Source organism: Camelus bactrianus, chromosome 2 (genome assembly GCF_048773025.1).
Source record: "Camelus bactrianus isolate YW-2024 breed Bactrian camel chromosome 2, ASM4877302v1, whole genome shotgun sequence".
Classification (NCBI taxonomy): domain Eukaryota; kingdom Metazoa; phylum Chordata; class Mammalia; order Artiodactyla; family Camelidae; genus Camelus; species Camelus bactrianus.
Window position 1 is genome coordinate 82,438,837 of NC_133540.1, and position 20,363 is coordinate 82,459,199.

The 20,363-nt window shown below is 34.6% G+C and overlaps 1 long non-coding RNA gene and 1 pseudogene across 1 annotated transcript in view; one reads left to right on the forward strand and one right to left on the reverse strand.

Moving 5' to 3' along the window:
• Positions 1 to 9,588, forward strand: part of LOC141573760 (uncharacterized) — a 28,078-nt gene extending 18,490 nt beyond the window's left edge. Inside the window, exons 2-3 of the long non-coding RNA XR_012499840.1 lie at positions 2,801 to 2,907; positions 9,458 to 9,588. This is a non-coding gene — a long non-coding RNA (uncharacterized LOC141573760). The remainder of the gene's footprint in view (positions 1 to 2,800; positions 2,908 to 9,457) is intronic.
• LOC105078895 (UDP-glucuronosyltransferase 2B31-like) lies at positions 1,047 to 20,141 on the reverse strand (annotated as a pseudogene).
• Between the last annotated feature and the right edge of the window lie 222 nt (positions 20,142 to 20,363).

The window sequence follows — 20,363 nt, forward strand, 5'->3', positions numbered from 1 at the left end:
GCAGTACTGGGATTTGAACCCAGGACCTTGTGCATGCTAAGCATGCACCCTCCACCTGAGCTATACCCTTCCCTTCCCAGCAACAAGACTTCCCAAAGTTCAAAAGAGAGGAAATTTCTTGATGGGAGAGGTATCAAAGATTTTTGTCATATCTCAAAAACAATATAAATGTAAGTATTTGAAGTAAGCCAGCAGAGGTGCTTGAGCTATTTTAAAATTACTTCAATATTGGCATTAAAACCACAATCATTAAATCTTTGTGAGTTAAGTTTTTTAAAACTATTGAAATTGCAAATATATGTTGTAATATATTTATCTATAATATGTAAAATGTGTAGTTGGTGTACTAAAAAACAGCTCTAATTTGATATATTTCATATGTCAGATTTCTAGTCATTTCAAGTGCTCTGAATGAAACTAATAAATTGGTAACAAGATATCAAAAATTGTAGAACTTAATATCTTGAATGAATATGTTATTTTCACTAATAATTTTTAAACCATGTAAATAAGAAATGAAAACATTATTGTGAAAGGTCAAATAATGATGTCTAGAGAATAAAAATTTAAATTCTCATCATTGGGAATTCAGTATATTCTTTAAGAGCATTTCTTCTGTGGTTTATAAATTTACATACATGTAATTTTATTTCCAAAGGAGAATGTCATACTTTCTTTGTTTGTAATCTCTGTACGTGTTCTTTATTTAGTAAGTGACATGGAGAGCATTCAACAACATGGCCCATAATCTATCCGTTTCCTCTCATAGCTGTATAACCCATACCTATGTTGTAGTTAAGTGTGTTTACTAGTGGATAGCCATTTAAGTTCTAGTGGAATATTCAGAATATAATAATGAACATACGCAAGTTTTTCTGCATTCCTAGATGTAGAGTTGCAATTGTCAAACACTGTTTATATTTTATTTACAAGAGTATTTCCACAGTATACTTCCAGAAAAAATAGTGATCCCAGATTGTTTTTTCCATAAATCATCTGTAGACAAATAATTTATTGACAGTTCCCATTTCCCAATTCACCAGTGGCCTGTGTCAACATTTGTATCTCATTGGCAATTTCACTTTTGGGAAAATCCTGTTCATATGCTTCATCTATTTTCATTGTGACTGTTTGACTTTTTATTGAAGGTAAGTAGTGGTGATCACTGTACAGTGACTATGAATCCTATTTGTGTTACACATGTTGCAGAATCAATTTGAAGAAAAGTATTTAAGCCTAGATGCATCATTTAACAATATTATCTACTATGGTGCCGTATTAATTCCATTTTTTTTTTACAAAAGGTTTTATTTATCTGAAAGAGTTGTATGAAAAATTCTGTGGTAAATGTTTTCTAAAGTTCCCTAAGCATCATGTTTTAAGTTATTTTTAAAATAAACTATGCCTTAGGCTGAAGAATGTCTGACATATGACTTGGATGATGCTCTTCTTGACCAGTAAGATAAGTAGACTTTTCCTCATCTGGACCATGTCGATCATAAAGGGCTTTCCTGATGTGCCGTTTTCAGGATAGCCTTCAGATTTCTTTCCTTTGATTTACTTATTTTCCAAAAAATTTATGTAATTTTTGTATTCAGCCTATTGTTACTGATTATGTAAGTCATAGTGGGCCTAGGTTTAAAGAAAATGATGCTGTTATTATTTTTGTTGTGACAAAAGATTAAACATTTACATTTAAGTATTATGGGAAGGAAGGGGAAATAGGTTCATGAGGAAAGAGACAAAAGAATGACACACATGATGTTAAGTATCATTATATAAAATAATAGTAATTATTTCAATCTGTGTTCCACAAACACAGTGAATTTCACAACGTATCTTCAAGCTGCTAAGTGATGCTTTGTATTGTTTTGAAAAAATGTATATAGATATAAAGATATATAGATATAGACAGGGTATATAGATGTTTCCAGGTACATTTGAAGAGAATGAAAATTCAGTAAGTCCCTTTGGTGTACATGTTACGTATTTTCTTAATATATAATAGAAAACTTAAATCCATTATCAAAAGCTGAATATGGGAGTGAAAGAGATCAGGTAAATATTTTTTAAATTAAGGAGAAAAAGAAAATTAAGTCAAGGATTTTCACAAATAGCTCAGTTTTATAATAGGAAGCAGGTAGCAGTTGCTGTATTCCTACTTCCAGAGACATTTCACTGGGACATGAGTTAAACTGGATGAAGGCAAATGACTTGCCATGGCTTTAGATAAGTAGTGATTCTGAGGCTGGATACACAGTAAAAACCAAGAAGTGTTAGTGGTCTCACAAATAAAATGGAAGGGTGAATCTTTTTCACAATTCCAATTATTGGAACACTTTTTGTGGTAAGATAACGTAATAAAATTCCAGAACAAAATAAATTTACAATTTTCAGATTATCTTCAAAATAATATGGATAATATAAGTAGACTTGTTATTTTATTATGTATATGCACACCCTGTGAAAGACAGTTAAATTCAATAATTTCTTTTTAGTAAAATTTTGAATTAAACTAATCAATTTCAATATATACCTATATAGTTTTATTTTTATTTAATTTTCAGCAGCTTTTCTCTTTTCATAACATATTTCTAACTCTCAAGCAGGAAGAAAATCCCTTGAAAGCAAATTTTGATCTTTGATGCTAAATTGTAAAAAGTCCTTTTGTCACAGGAGAACAGGAACCTCATCATAACTCCTTCTTGCTGGAATCAGCTGAAACAGATCCATGTATGGGGTGTTCCTGCTTCAGGCCTCAGATAGAGTTACTCCTTTTTTTCCTTCTTTCCTGCTATAGGAAACTTCTGGCAGCAAAACAGACAGCATTTTGTGATGACAAAGAGAGCAGCTGCCACACAGGCCAGCAGGAACCCAATCACATCCAGAGAGTGGTACTGGTACCAGGTGAGGTCGTGAGCGGCTGGCCGCAGGTGCTTGGCTCCTTTGTGGTGCATGACAGACTCGATCCAGAAGACTGCTCGGTCCAGGGGCTTTATAGGTTGATCGTGTTGAATGGTTGATAACCTCATAGCATTCTGCTTGTAGCTGAAGGAAAAGCAGACGTTAATTTTTAGAATAAACTAGAAAAGATACATATGTGGAATTTTCATGCACGTGGTAAAAATGTGTGCCACATTGAATGGAAGAAAAATAGATTATTTTTCTCAGAGATGATTATAGATCCTAGCTTATGTGCTACAATTTGTTGAATGCATAGAATTTCAAGCTATGGAGAAAAGAGAGAAATTAGGAGAGGACAGGTATTTGTAGCGAAAACAATGGAATGGGTTAGGTCCTGATGTTGAAATAAAAGAACAGAAAAGATATACATGATTTGAGTGTTCACAGTTTGTATTATCTAGGAAGGATTTTTTTTTCTTTGTATATAATGACAACAAAAAATTTTTTTATATTGAGGTATAGTCAGTTTACAAAGTTGTATCAAGTTCTGATGTACAGTATAATTCTTCAGCCATCCATGCATATACATATATTCATTTTCATATTCTTTTTTGCCATAAGCTACCACAGAATATTGAATATATTTCCCTGTGCTACATAGTATAAGCTTGTTATTTATCTACTTTATATATACCAGTCAATATATGCCAATCTCGAACTCCCAGTTTATCTCTTCCCACTCTCTTCCCCCCCGGCAACCGCCAGTCTTTATTCTATGTCTGTGAGTTTGTTTCTATTTTATATATACACATTCATTTCTTTTTTTTTTTTTAGTTTCCACATATAAATGATAACATATGGTATTTTTCTTTGTCTTTCTGGCTTGCTTCACTTAGAATGACACTCTCCAGGGCCATCCATGTTGCTGCAAATGGCATTATCTAATCGTTTTTTATGACTGAGTAGTATTCCACTGTACAAATATACCATAACTTCATTATCCAGTCATTTGTTGATGGACATTTAGGTTGTTTTCATGTCTTAGCTATTGTAAATAGTGCTGCTGTGAACACTGGGGTGCAGGTGTCTTTGAATTAGGTTCCTTCTGGATATATGCCCAGGAGCAGGATTCCTGGATCATATGGTAAGTCTGTTTTCAGTCTTTTGTGGAATCTCCTTACTGTTTTCCACAATGGCTGCACCAAACTGCATTTAGTAAGGAATTGTTAATAGACCTGTTAGACAAGTTTTAAAATACTATCATAATCCAGAGATAGGAGGAAAATCCATGTTGAGATTCAGAGGTATGTCCAGTCGGGGCTGGTGAGCAGTTGGTATTTAGCATGAATTGGTATTTATCTTCTATTAGTGAAGTGGTGGTTAAAAGTTTGGAAGTGATTGCCTTGTTTTGAATCCTGACTCTGACATTTGCCTTGATGTCTGCTGTGTTATTCTTTCCTTAGGTTTTCATTGATAAATGGGATGGATAGGAATGGTATCTGATCTGATTATTTGGAGGAATAGTATATCAATTCTTAAGTATTCCTGGCATACAGCAGACTCTTAGTAAACGTTTGCTAGTATTGGTGGTGTTTTTCTTGTGAGTGATTTTAGAATCTGGCGAGTGCTCAACATTTCACTTTCTGGCATTGCAGTTGCATTTGTCTCTAGTGTTGGAATGACCATGGACTAACAGACAAGGAGGAAGGGAGGAATAAAGAGATATGGCTCACAAACTCTAAATCACGAAGTGCAGTAGCATGGCACTGAAGCAATAACAAGGAGGTAAAATCTCTTTGTGTTCTGTATAAAGCACAGGAGGAGCCTTGGGTTTTTCAGAGGAGACACTTATGTGACATTTTTGTAATACAATAGGGAAACACTACCATGAAGAAGGTACTTAATATGTGCAAAGGACTTAATACAATGTGTAGCATATAGCAAACATTCTGTATCTAGCAGCTAATAAATTATCTTCATTTTTGACACCAGCTTTACATTATTAAAAATTTAAAGTGGTATAATCTTTCCAAGAGTTACACTTTTACATTAAACTGCCAAATGAATCATATATTTCTTTAAAATTAGAAAGTGTGCTGCTTATGCTGTTCAGTTAGGACAATAGTTGTGTTAAAATTTAAATAAATAACACTGTTTTTAGGTAGCAGGATAGAAGTTTAACACACAGAAATCTGTTGCATTTCTTCACACTAATTATGAAATATCAGAAAAGGAAATTTTCACAAAAATCATGTCAGAAAAAAATAAAATATTTATGAATAAACCTGACGAAGCAGGTGAAAGACTTAGAGGCAGAGAAGTATTAAACATTGATTAAGGAAATTAAAGATGACTTAAAGAAATGCAAAGATATCCCATACTCTTGGATTGGAAGATTTAATGTAGTTAAAGTGGTCACACTACCAAAGCATTCTACTGATTTAATGGGGTCCCAATCAAATTACCCAGGATGTTTTTTTCACAGAACTGGAATTAATAATTCTAACATTTATATGGAATCACAAACAACCCAGAATTTCCAAAGTGATATTGAAGAAAAAGAACAAAGTTGGAAAAATAACCCTCTAAGACTTCAGACAGTACTGCAAAGTTACCGTAATCAAAAGAATGTGGTACTGACACACAAAATAAGACATATGGATCAATCGATCAAAATACAGAGCCCGGAAATAAACATACATACATACAGTCAATTAATCTTTGACAAAGTAGGCAAGAATATAAAATGGAGAAAATACAGCCTGTTCAGCAAGTGGTGCTGGGAAAGCTGGATATTCAAAACCAGTGAAGTTGTAACATTACCCCACACCATACACAAAAATAAACTCAAAATAGCTTAAAGACTTAAACATAAGTCACTATAATCCCCCTAGACGAAAACATAGGGAAAACATTCTCTGACATAAATCTTAGCAGTTTCCTCCTATGAAATCATGTCTACTAAGACAATAGAAATAAAAGCAAAAATAAACAAATGGTACCTACTGAAACTTGTAAGGTTTTCCACAATAAAGGAAACTGTAAACAAAACCAAAAGACAACCTACACAATGGGAGAAAATATTTTCAAATTATGCGACTGACAAGGGCTTAATTTCCAGAATATACAAACAGCTCATACCACTGAATAACAAAAAAACAAACAACTCAATTCAAAAATGAGCAGAAGAGCTAAACAAATATTTCTGCAATGAAGACATATAAATTGCCAATGAGCACATAAAAAATGCTCAGTATAGGTAATTATCAGAGTAATTCAAATCAAAATTACAATGAGGTATCATATCACACTGGTTAGAATGGCCATCATTAAAAACTCTGCAAAGGACAAATGGTAAAGAGGATGTGGAGAAAAGGAACCCTCCTACTCTGTTGGTAGAATGTAGTTTGGTGCACCCATTTTGAAAAACAGTATGGAGATTCCTTAAAAAACTAAAGCAAAAGTTACCATATGATCCAGCAATCTCACTCCTGGGTATATATTTGGAGAAAACTCTAATTTGAAAGCTTCATGTACCTCAGTGTTCATAGCAGCACCATTTACAGTAACAAAGACATGGAAGCAATCTAAATGTCCATGGACAGATAATTGGATAAAGAAGTTGTGGTGTATATATATAGAATCATACCCAGGTATAAAAAAGAAAAGAATAAAATAATGCCATTTTCAGCAACATGTATGGATCTGGAGATTGTCATAAAGACAGGATGGAAGAAAGAAAGACAAATACCATATGATATCACTTATATGTTGAATGTAAAAAAACTGACACAAATGGACACATCTACAAAACACAAACAAATACACAGACATGGAAATTGAACTTAAGTTTACTAGAGGGAGTGGGTTGGAAATGGAGGATAAACCAAGGATTTGGAATTTGCAGATATTAACTACTATGTATAAAATAGATAAACAACAAGGTCTTATTGTATAGCTTAGGGAACTACATTTATTAACTTCTAATAGCCTATAATGAGAACAATTATGAAAAAGGATATATATAAACACACACACACAAACAAACGCATACATATACATACGTACATCATACAATAACTGAAACACTATGAAACACCATAAATTAACACTACATTGTAAACCGACTATGTCAGTTAAAAAAATAAAATAACACTGCTATTAAAGCCAAAATGTCAACTTTGCTATTATTACGAACACATTCACAAAAAGTTTTCTATTCAAAGTCATTATGAAACAAAAGGGAGAAAATACATACAGTAGTTGTGATAATAATAGTAATAATATTACTGAAATTCATGTAAATCCTCAAATGATTTGGAAACCAAATACGATCGCTTTGAAATAGGAATATCCAAACATGTTTTCCAAATAGACAAATAGAAGTATAACCAAAATATCTATGCATATACCTACATTCATAAGTAGTCTCTAAATAGTTGTAATTGGGTAAATTAGAAAGATATAGTTGCTTCCATTTATCAGGGATGGGATCAAAATATTAGCACAGACTTTGAGATACAGAGAAGAAGCTATCCATCACCAGTGAAGTGGGAGGGGAAACAAAAGGGTGGTGGACTAGGAGATACAAACTTTGGATGCAATATGTGTTCAAATATGTTTTGAGCAACAATGGGAAAATAGCCAATAAGTTTTATAACTGTTAAAGGAAAGTAACCTTTCAAAATAATATGCAACTAATTAAAAAAAAACAGGAATATCCCAACATATCTCTTCCAAGTCACTTTCTGATTTCAGTTCTTCCAAATAGTCAAAAAGAGTTATAGCAAAAAGAACTAAGAATATACCTATGATTTTAAGTAGTGACTACATAGTTGCAGTTGGGTAAATTAGAAAGTTTTGGTTGTTTCCCTTTTATCAGTGATAAGATCAAAATATTAGCACAGAAAACTTGGGAATTGCTAAATGTAATGAGAAGTTGAGATGGAGTATGTCATGGTGGTTTACTGAAAATAGACATCTTAGAAGAGCTTAAAATATTTGAGGAGTTCTCATGCTGAAAGAAAGTCATAACTGCGGATGAGTACTCTTACAACGTCATGATTCCCTACTTGAGCTTTGTCCTTTATGCTTCCTCTTAATTCTTCTTTCACCATTTCAGTGAGTCTTCTCATTCTAATGATGAGCTCTTTCAAAATTTCTCCATTTTCCTTAAATTTCTGAATAAGCTTTCTGCTAAAACCATTGCAAACAAACTTAACGTGACACTCACAGTAGGTGATTGTGGACTATTCAAAGCCCTGTGCAACTCTTACTCCTCATTGTGTTTATGTGAAGATGCATTGCTACCTCCCTGGCCTCCTTATGAGAACTTCTCTAGACAGAGTATGTAGTAGAAAAATATACATATGTACTCACGAAGGATTATTAATGACTTGGTTCAATGCATTGAGCAAATCTGTTGTTGACATTGTGTCCAAGTCCAGTCTGGCAGCTGCCCCCTTGGCCGTCATGTGAGCGATGTTATCGGGTTGGTCAGCAAACAAAGGAATGCCCACCATAGGGATCCCGTGGTAGATGGCCTCATAAATGCCGTTGGCTCCACCATGAGTTATAAAAGCTTTGGTTTTTGGATGACCTAGGATTGAGTGAATTTCAGTAAAATGATTAATTAATGTTAGAAATCAAATGAGAACTGGCCATTACAAGGCAGTGAAAGAAGCAGTGTCCTTTCGATAACAGATGATTATACACATGAAACTGCATTTCAACTGCTTTCAGAACTCAGATCAGGAAGCCACTCAGTCTGCTGGAGAGGGAAGTGAAGCCTTCATGAAAGGAGTGCTGTGTGAGTTGAATTCACAAATGTACTCCAGATTGTCAGGTGAACAAATGGAAAGAACATTCTGGGTGAAAGAAACCACAGAGCAAGAAAGGGGGAGGATGTGTCAAAAATACAGTCTCTTAAGGAAATAGTGAAGTCATTTAGTCTGATAGGAAGGGTGTCAAGGCAACAGGAAGGGGAATGTTCGTGCACTGGGACCAGAGGAAGGAAAAGCTACATTTTATCATGAAATGTGTTATAACTTCTTGAAAACATTGTGAAGTATTTTCCTATAGAACATGGGGAGTCACTGGTAATAAAAAGGAGCTGCTGTATTTCAGGGGCATTTAAAATACCCATAAGATGGGAAAAGATAGATGTAAGGAGAGAATTTATAGGCAAAGCAATAATCCCAGATGTTCTTGATAATTTTACTGTGAGAAGTAATTACAACCAAAATAAAGATTCTGTCCGTAAGAGATGTGACTCTTTAATAAAAAGTCAACTATTAAGTAGAGAAGAAACTTATTGTTACCAGGGGTAAAGAGGGTGGGAAAGGGTAAGTTGGGAATCGGAAATTTGCACCTCTTGGAGAGTGATCGAATAGTTGGCCATCTCAATTGTGGTGGATGTTTTATTGGTGTATACCTCTATCAAAATTCATCAAATTGTACATCCGAAAAATGTGTAGTTTACTGTACAGGAATCGTACCATAATAAAGGTGTTAAAAAAAAGCCAACCTTTATATTTTATTTGTTTTCCTCCAGGTCAAGAGAGAATAATGAAGATTCAGAGTGTTCCTTTTGCATGCTTGAATAATATGTTCTGGATAAGTTGGTTTCCTGTCCCAGTGCTGTCACTCCCTCAGCTGTTACCCTTGTTTCCAACATTTGTTCTCCCAGGTCTCACCAAGAAGGTCGTTCTGGGGGATCCACTTGTACAGCCGAGTATTGGGTCCTAAGGTATCTGGTTTCTTGCCATGGTATCTCCAAAGAACCTGTTAGGGTGAAGTAGATAGCTTATTCATGAGTTGAACTTCAAAGTTATAGCACGTTAGAATTCTAAAGAGATGAAAAGACATCCAGTTAAATGCCTTCCATACGACAGGTCAGGAAATGAGGACAGCAGATCCTAAGTAGAGATGACTAGTAATGCACTGACATCAATAGGAATACCCACATTCTGTGTACTTATTTTTATGTTCAATGAGGTATGGAATGAATCATGACATATCACACATGATGTCATTGACAAATGAATTTTTCAATGACAAATTCAAGTATTTATGAAATTGTTAGGTAGTCTGGATTCTAGTGAAAAAGCAAAACAGTGGCAAATTACTAATAATCTACACATTTGTTTTGCTTTATTTTATATACTAGCTCTTATTTTCAAAGTTGTTATTTGCTGAGTTATTTCTTATCGACTCTTAAGGAATGGAGTTTACGTATATCCACTTGTTAATGTGACAAGTTATTTTATTAGAATTTTACATGTTTTGATTTACTAATAGAAAGTACCTGCAGTTAGCCACTTAAGAGAAGTAAGTATTTCTGCTTATTTATAATTTATTAATAATAAGACAATTAATGCTGCTTAGAAAGTAAAACTTCTTTTAGATTACAAATTGTTAAGCGCTTTTAAAAAAAAAAAGAGAGAATTGGTATTTTTTGACATAAATCCAGATTATTACCACTATTAGTAGGTGTGAAAACATTTAAGTTTAGAAAGGAGGAGCATGTGGTAATTTACAAGTAACAATAAGGTATTGGAAAAGCTCCAAAAGTGGGATGCTAAAATTATTCAGCTGACCCTGAACACTTCAACAGTGAAGCACAGTGCATTGACAGCAGTGGTTAATGCGGTTTTCATATTCAGCACCAAAATAAGCCACCCATTTTGGATTTCCAAGTAATTCTTACACATTGGATTATAATTTCCTGGTGTCCAATTTCTATTTGCTGTGTGAGTGAAAGTGACGTTATGTTCTCAGCAAAAAATTAGCTCAGTTGTTTAAGAGAAGACTACAATATCAGATAGTAAAGTAGGAGTAGGTCACAAATAACCAAAGATCCCAGGTGTATTTTATTTTGTAGAGAGTAAGTTACTGCTGTATAATATGGGGAAGGAGGCAGTAGAATCTTTTCCATGCCAGTCTTCCTTATGCTTGACTTTCTCAAATAGTCCATTCTCCCTCCTCAGTCAGGAAGAGTAATCTGATAGGCTGGATGCAGAGTCCGTTATAGTCCACCCTTTACAATGCACAGGGTTCACCTTCAGGGCAGAACCCCATCTTCACTGTTTCTCTTTTATCTTCCTGCTTCAGGCTTTGGTAGGACCAAGGCACCCAGGGCAGGCTGATGTTTGTTTTTGTGTAAATCATGGTGCCTGACTGGGTGTCTGCAGGCAGCTTGGGGAGCCCTGATCATCTTTTCTCTGAATAGCACCCTGAAAAGCACACTGAATAGATCTGTTCCAAAATTTAGGGAAAATAAAGGCAGCCAGGATTACCTGGCAAGTATAAACTGCATAGCACATTTCCGACTTTTATCAATATTGCCCAACGTTACTGTGCTAGTACAATTACTGTTAAAATTTAACTCCTGAGAACTTCTGTGTGTGTACTGTGTCCTCAGGAATCCTTCAAGGAAAGCAGCGATGACAAGGCAGAATTTGGTGATTTCTCTACCTGCCCACAGTACCATTATACTAACCAGATTTCGCACTGCATCTCTCATGTATATTTACTTGATTATAGTGTGTATCCAAAATCATTGTCAAGACACTGTCTGTATTATTGCAGCACCTGCTATGTATATTCTGGCTTTTAAATATTTGAGACATGTTGGAGCTATCGTAATAATTTACCTTTCTTGCAAAGTATGTTTATAGTCAAACTTTTTACAAGATTTAACTGTCTCATTTTATAGTTGTCCACTATTATGTTTCTTTATCTACCTTTTGTGGAATCTGGGCAAGGGCTGATGCAATCACATTGGCTCTTTCTTCTGTTATGTTAGTGACAATCGACCCCAAAGTAAACACCACAATACTGTCTTCTCCTGAGCTCTGGACAAACTCTTCCATTTCCTGTCAAAAAAGAATTTTCTCCATTACAAATGAGCAACAGCATAGCAAACGTTATTGAAAGGATTGCTACAAACAGCTGAATAGTAAAAATTCTGATACAATCAGGAATTATTTCAGTAGTGGCTTTTTGAAAAAAAAAACCTGATAAAATATATGTAACATACAATTTACCATCTTAGTCATTCCTAAGTCTGTAGTTCAAAAGTATTAAGTACATTCACATTGTGGAACCGATCTGTAGAACTTTTTCATCTGGCAAAACTGGAAGTCTGTGCCCATTAAAAACTCCATTTTCCTCTTTGATCCCAGCCCCTGGCAATCATGATTCTACTCTACGTTTCTACAAATTTGCTCAGTCCACATACCTCTTATACGTTGATTTGTATAGTACTTGTCTTTTTGTCACTGGCTTACTTCCCTTATCCTAAGGTTCATTCATGTTGTGTCATGTGTCAGAATCTTCTTTTAAAGACTGAGTGATATTCGAGTGTTTTTGTATTCCATACTTTGTTTATTGCTTTATCTGTTCATGGAGAATTGGGTTGCTTCAAGTTCTTGGCTCTTGTGAATAATGCCTTTATGAATATGGTGTGCAAATATCTCCTTGGGGTGCTAGCTTCAGTTCTTTTGTATACACATCCAGAAGAGAAATAGCTGGACCATATGGTAATTCTATTTTATATTTTTTCTTTTGGAAACTCCTCAAAAGTTTTCAGTAATGGCTTTGTTTTAATAGACCTCATCCCTAATGTCCTTGGGAAGGAGATGTGTGATGTGAGGTCGGTTTCTTCTGTTATATGTATGTGTGCAAATGTGTGCATATAAGGAAGAAATGAGATAGAGGCAGTACACAGTAGTGAGGAGGACACACTGGTAAACAGTGTTAGACTCTTCATCAGTCATGTTATTAATTACTAACATAGATCCTTGGAAGGAGGTCACACAGCAGGATCTTAACTCATCTTTAATTCTTTCTTATTATAGTTCTACTAAATCATTTGTTTATTCCAGGCCCTTTCTAGAGAATTAGTTTGGAGTAGTCATTAGTATTTCATTTCCCTGACTATGATCACTAGGAGAAAGTTAGGATTTGAATGACTTTATCCTTCTCACAGATCTATAATCCTCATACCTTAACTTTAAGTTACTCAGAAGTTCCCCAAATCTGTCTCTAAATTACGAGTCACTGACATTGAGGAGTCTGGTATTATAGTTTAGAATTTCTGTGAAACAGCCCTGTGTGTCCTGTTAATAAGCAAGAGATATACTTGTGTAGTTGCATTTCTGAGTGAGCATACTGCTGGGTTTGTTTCCATGGGACACCCTCTGCTCTGAAATCACCTTGTATATTTGCTGTCACAGTAGGATGTGCTATGTGCAAGGGGCTGTGAGGGACCCTCATCATCACCTCACTAAGTCCCTGGGGGAGCACCTGCCCCACAGTGGGAGAGGAACACCAGGCTTTCTGTAGCAGAGATCTGGTCACCTGTGAGTAGTTCATGTCAGACTAAATAAAGCTCCTGGTGAAGCTGTATTTGATTGGAATTCTCTCAGAATTATTTTGTCTTGTAGTCCTTGACCCTTTCTCACTAAAAAATTGTTACTGTCTGCACTAGAATAATTACACATTGTTCAACATACTGTATTACAAAAAAAGTGCAAAGGAGCAATATTTTCTGGATCTCATTAAACCATATACTCCTGTTTTTAAAATATCTTTCTGCTGTTTTACATTCATTATTCTTTTTTCTCTGGAAAATTCTGACCTAATCCTTCCATTTAAAATGAATAGTTTATTATCATGATTAATGTCATAAAACTACTTTTTTTATTGAATTATATTCAGTTTACAGTGTTGTGTTAATTTCTGGTGTACAGCATTGGTATTAATTCATATATATATGACAGACACAGACACACACATTCCTTTTTATATTCTTTTTCAGTATAAATTATTTCAAGATATTGAATATTGTTCCCTGTGCTAAACAATAGGAACCCTATTAAAAACTGCATTCAAAACTATTTTCAATAGGAACAGGAAAATAGGCAATTTGTTTCAAAATTTAACTTTGCATTCTATATTGTGTAGATCATTCTTCAAAAGTACAATTTCACCCTGATGATCAGTTTTGCTATTAATGTCTCTGAACTTCCTTGTGACTTTCATGGTGCATCTAGGTAATGTGTGTATTTCCAGTGACCTGTCCCAGCATTTAAGGTTACCTGTGTTCTTTGTTTTTTCCTCATTGGCTTGCTCCCCAAAGCTGCCTCATCTCTCCTGTAGAAGATGCATCCCTATCATATTATTGTAATACATCCTCTATTTAAAAGTTAATCACTGTTGTGGACTGGTTATTCTCATTGTCTGACATCTGTATGAAAATAATATAAGCTCATGACATTATTCAATATAAGAAAAATTATAGAAGTGAAATAAGATGTATTTATATTCTCTGTCTAGGGATATCCTTAGTTTAAAATTTATAAATATTTTTTAATGATGAAATATGTTAGAGGTATAACATTATTTCAGTTGTATAACTTACTGATTTGATGCACTTATAGATGGTAATAGGATTGCCATCTTGATGATAGGTTGCACCTCTGTCATGTCACATGATTATTATTTTTCTTTTGTGGTTGGAATAATTAAGGTCTAGTCTCTCATCAAGTTTGATGATTAGAATATATTGTTGTCTATACTCACTATCCTTTACCTTAAATCTCCAGGGCTAATTTACTATGAGATGAAAGTTTATAATAACATTGAATAACATCTCTCCTTTTCTCCCACCCCCTAGCCCTTGGTAATCACCATACTATTTTCAGTTTATACAACTGACTCTTTTAGATTTCAGACAGAAGAAGTATAATACAGAATTTTTCTTTCTCTGCATGTTCCAAAATAGAAACAATGGTGACAACCTTCAGCTAGACTAACTAAAGAAGAAAGAAAACTCAAATAATGAAATTCGAAATGAAAGAGAAGACATTACAACTGAGACTCCAGAAATTCACTGGATCGTAAGAGATTTCTATGAAGAATTCTATGGCAAGAAAATATATAACCAAGAAGAATGGCTACATTTCTAGAAACAAGAAAGAATTAGAAAATCTGAACAGTCATAATAAGTAAAGATACTAAATCAGTAATCACAAGCTCCTGACACAGAAAACCCCAGGACCAGATGACTTCACTGATAAATTCTATCAAATATTTAAGGAATATTTAATGCCAGTCCTTCAAAAACTCTTCCAAAAAAACCTGAAGAGGAGGGAGGGAACACTTCAAAATTCATTCTTCAAAGCCAGTATATGTAGATACCAAGTAGATAGGAACACTCCTGGGAAAGAAAGGTATAAGCCAATATCCAGAATGATTATAGATTTAAAAATTCTCAAATCAGTGTCTGTTCGCTAAATTCTAGAACACATTAATAGTACCATATACCATGACCCAGTGTGATTTACCTGTAAGAGGCAAGGAAGTTTCAACATGCTGAAATCAATAAATGAAATACATTGCATTAACAGAATGAAAGGTAAAATAAGTTGATAATCTCAATAGCTGTAGGAAGAGAATTTGACAAGATACAAAATCTCTTTAAGATGAAAAACCTGACCATGTTGGGTATATAGAAGGAACATTCCTCAACAAAATAAAGGCTACATATGACAAACCCAAATCTAACATTATAGTCAACAGTGAAAATATGAAACGTTTTTCTCTAAGATCAGGAAAAGGCAAGGGTTCCCACTCTCACACTTCCAGTCAACGTAGTACTAAAAGTCCCAGCTTAGAGCATCCAGGCAAGACAAAGAAATTAAAGACATCCAAATGAGAAAGGAAGAAGTAAAATTTTCATTTTTTTTGCAGATGATATGATTTTTTTGTATGGAAAATCCCAAAGAGTCAACCAAAAGCTTTAACTAATGAACAAATTCTGTAAAGTTGCAGGATATAACATAAATTCAACATACAGAAGTCAGTTGCTTTTCTCTCTATTAATAATGAAATATATGAAAAATTATTCCATTCAACATAGCATGAAAAACAATAAAATAACTGGAAATAATTTTAGCCAATGAAGTGAAAAATCTGTACAGTAATAATTACAAGACTTTGTTGAAAGAAGTGAAGAAAACACACAAAAAGGAAAGTCATCCAGTGTTCATGGATCAGAAGAATTAATATTGCTACACTATCCACACTACCCAAAGCCAAAGGCCTCACACCTACCAATTCCAAAGTATTACTACAAAGTTGTAGTATTTAACAGTATGGTACTGCCCTAAAAATAGAGAAGTTGATCGACAAGTGAAACAGAATACAGAGTCCCAAATTAAATGCCTGCATATATAGTCAACTAATACTCAACAAGGGAGAGAACACCACCCACTGGGGAAATGGTAGTCTCTTCTTTTCTTCTAAGAAAACTGGATAAGCACATGGAAAAAAAATGATGAGACCCCTACTTTAGACCTCTCAAAAAATTAAATCAGAATGGATCAAAGACTTAAATATAAGATCAGGTATCATAATGTTCCTCAGTAATTTTCTGAGAACCTCATAATTAATGGAAAAGTTAGTAGTTTGAAGGAATAATTAACGGAAAAGTTAGTAGTTTGAAAGTTAGTAGTTTGCAGACATCCTCTTGCATTCATCTCTTGTTTTGCAACGTAGTAACAACAGCTACTATTACTAATATCGTTATATTACTGTTCATCTTCTATTTGTCCTTCTTTCTCTGGTCCTTACTTTCACTCCTACTAACACTGTGACTTGCTTGAAAGGAGAATGGGGATATCTTTAAAAAATAGAGTGAGATATAATCATCACTAATTTTATTTCAGCCTTTGAACGCTGTGATAGTTTACCATTGAATACCAAAACAATTTGTAAACAAATGAGATACTGTGTATGACAGTTGAAAAAGATATGTTTCATTTTTCCACCAATAAGGAGTAATCAAAAAAGGATCTCCTAAGAGATCACAAAATAGTTTGCTAAAGATTGCTTGCTTCCTATTTATATCTTGAATCAATTTAAAACAGCATGTCAATTTAAAACAGATTAGCTTCTTGCTTTCCTTCATAAGGAATAGTATCTTATAAACTGAAGAGAATTTTTGTAATTTGAAACTATGGGTAGTTTTTGTATTTAAGTGGTAGAAATTATTTGGTCGTTACTGTTAGTGTGCAGAATTAATGTGCTTATATACACAGTGTACATTTTCTGTCTGCTCATTCTGTCAGCAGCTACAATGTTGAGACCCGTGTTCCTTAAGGGAGCTGTACTGAGGTTTTCTGTATGCTTAGTTTAGGCAGAAAACACCTGTTCTAATAGACTAATTTATATCTTTCATGCTGTAAGATGTAAAACTCCAGGATTTTAGATGAGGAATGGTTTAAACGCTGTTGTGGAAGCAAGGAAATGTTGGATTTGGTGCAGAAGTTGTTGGGGCATTCATTTGTATTTTTGAGGAAGGGTCCCTGGTGAAGAGCCTCAACCCTTATAAAAAGTTTTTAGCTTGTAATCTTGCTCATCTGATTGCCCAAAACATGAAAGAATTCTCAACATTTAAGATTTTTAACTTAAGTGTATTAAATTATATTTTATTTAAATTCAGTTTTTAATAAATTTAGTATATGCTGTTATTAAATTTTTTGATTAAAAATCTTTTAAAATTTGCTTTTCAAGCACTCCATGTGCTATCTTCTCTCTAGGACTTTGCTAGAGCATATAGGTGTATTGGAAAATCAGTTCCTATTCAATTACGATTTAGATCCAGGTGGCTGGCACATGTTGGATTATTGATAGTGTAATAGTAACAAAATAACAATAAAGACAATAGTTAATGTTTATTCTGGATCAGTATGTGCCAGACATTTTGGATGTTTCATGTGTACTAACAACTTTTTTCCCAACTACAACTGTATGAGATTCGTACTGTTATTATGAGTCAGTATGGTCATGTCTGTATGAATATTGTAGTCTAGTTTTCCATCATTGTTGCCTGTATCTCTCAGCAAACCTGTGAAATGGTCTCCCTTTCTACTCTTACCCCTTCATAACCCAACCCAGTGACTACATCCTGTGTTTTTCTTTAAATGTGATTGTACCTCTCCCTTTCTTAACACTCTTAATTTTTTCCCGAATGCCCCTATTAGATGCTTCACACTCCTTAGAATGTCTGTCTCCAGCTTAATTCTCCAGCACCATCTGTCTCTTTACTCAGCCTCTTCCTGTTCAGACTAAACTTGGACTTCTTGGGAACTGTCACTAATTACTCTCCCTGGCTGTCTTTTGTATCTTCCTCCACCCCTGACCTACCCCGTCTGCTTATTCCTGCACATGTTCAGATCTGACCTTAATTATCAAAGAATCAGAGATACTTTCTATGAATTCTGTGAATGTTTCCTTAGCATTGTGGTCTTCCCTTATTATAACACTCTTTACACAATGTTTACGACTTGCCTGTATTCTGTCTTTCCAGTAGACTGTCAGGTGGCAGAAACTGTGTTTATATCATTCCTCTGCATATGAGCACTCACTTCTGGTATAGGCGAGTCCCTTTATAATTATTATTTTTATGACTGTCTGATGCTTCATTATGTGTTGAATAATGAAGGCTGTAATTTAACAGACATAGTGTCAAAGTCTCCCAGATGTCCCAATTTATTCTGTAATGGTAATGAATTTCACATACCTGTGCTAGTATAGAAATATGAGTTTCTAACTGACAAGTCACTTTATCTGGCTTCCCACATTTCTCTGCTGTATTAACCATTGTAAATAAAGAATGCATAAGTATTCCTATTGAAAATGCAAAGTGAAGACAACCACATAAATAGGAATATGTTACCATAGGCAGAGGTTTGGCAGGTTTGCAGTGGAGGCCTCCTACAAATTCAAAATTTGGTAGCCGTGGTCGAGGGAATTCAAAATCCCAGTAGTTTCGAATGAGCCACATGTCAGCTTTCCCAACTGTCTCCAATAATGTAGTGGGTCTTCCTGAAAGGAGAAACAAAAGCAAAAAGAACAAATGTTCGATCAAATGAGAATATTGCCATGTGAATGTATTAGGCAATATTTGAAATGGAGCTTGGAATAACGTAGTCAAAGATGTTTGTACGTGGCTGTTCTTTGATAAAGCAAATATTTTTTTTTCTGTCTATACTATACTATAATGTGGAAACTGAGCTACACAGGTAGAAACAATTTCTAAATGCCACCTACATACCTATGCTACAAATATATGCATAGCTCTTAAATCTACCTTTTTTTTTTTTATCAAGACGTTTTAGGAGGTTTCTAGTCACCTTTTTAAAGTTAAAAAGCAAAGTTTATTAAGATGGATATATAGTTTCTTGGAGATGTTGTACGTGCTTCAATTTGAGGTTTATGACTGCTGGAGTGTCCTGCGCTAGTAATGGGCCTTACCCAGTGAAGTAATTTTTCCATAATTATTATGAAATTGATGAAACATTTTATACTTTCATTTTATCATTTCACTTATAAAACATAAATTTCTGTGACGCTTTATTTATACGGTGTCATCTTCAAAGGCATTAGAAACGTTAAGACTTCATGCCACCAACTGAAAACATGACTTACCTAGTACTTCACTGTAAAAGTGATTCCACTTCTTCTCATTAAATGTCTGGAACCAAAAGTCAAAATAAAGTACGTACATCATATTTTTCACCCTCTCCATGAATGTCATTTGATCACCTAATTCTGACATGATAACCGGTACGTAGGATGGTGGGAGTGGAAGTTTTCCACCATACTTCTCCAGTAAAAAGCCCGGAGAGAAGCGGAGACTGTACACTAACGGGATTTGAAGTATCTCAGCCAGCAGCTCACCACAGGGTCCGACGGCATCTGCAAGAACAACGTCAAACCTTGATTCATGTAGTTTTGTCATAAGTTTCTTGTTTGAAACAACATCTTTACAGAGTTTCATTTGCATATCAGAATATTCCCACAAGATACTTTCAACTGTTGAAAAATAAGTCCAAAATGAGTCTTTTGCCAAATATGTCCATTTATCAAGCAAATGCTTGAAGACATACTTAAAATCATCTTTAGTTAAAAATCTCAAATTTAATAGAAGATTGTGTATTGGGATCAATAAAAATGGAAGCTGAAGATATCAGGACAGTCACCTCATGACCCTTCGTGACAAGTTCATCCAGAATTGTCTTCATATTAATCCAATGACTATATTCCACTGGCCACACCAGCACCTTCCCACAACTCCCAGAACTAAAGTAGCAATTCAGCTGCAGCAGCAGCAGAAGGGAGATCCATTTCATAGACATCTTGTTCACATGCAATGCTGTTAAAGAATTATTGTATTCTTTTGCTATTGCTCATGCTTATATCCAAGGAGAAATCAATCAGGAAGTTAAAATACAACTCCTATATCTCTAGTAGTACGTTATATGAGTAGTCAGCAGCTGTGGGAAATCAAGTGAAAGGGCAAAGTGTAGAACACTTGGTGTTTCTACAGTGTGTTTACTGTTGTGTTGTCAGTGCTGTCACCCCTCTAAATGTCGATGACCTTGCACATG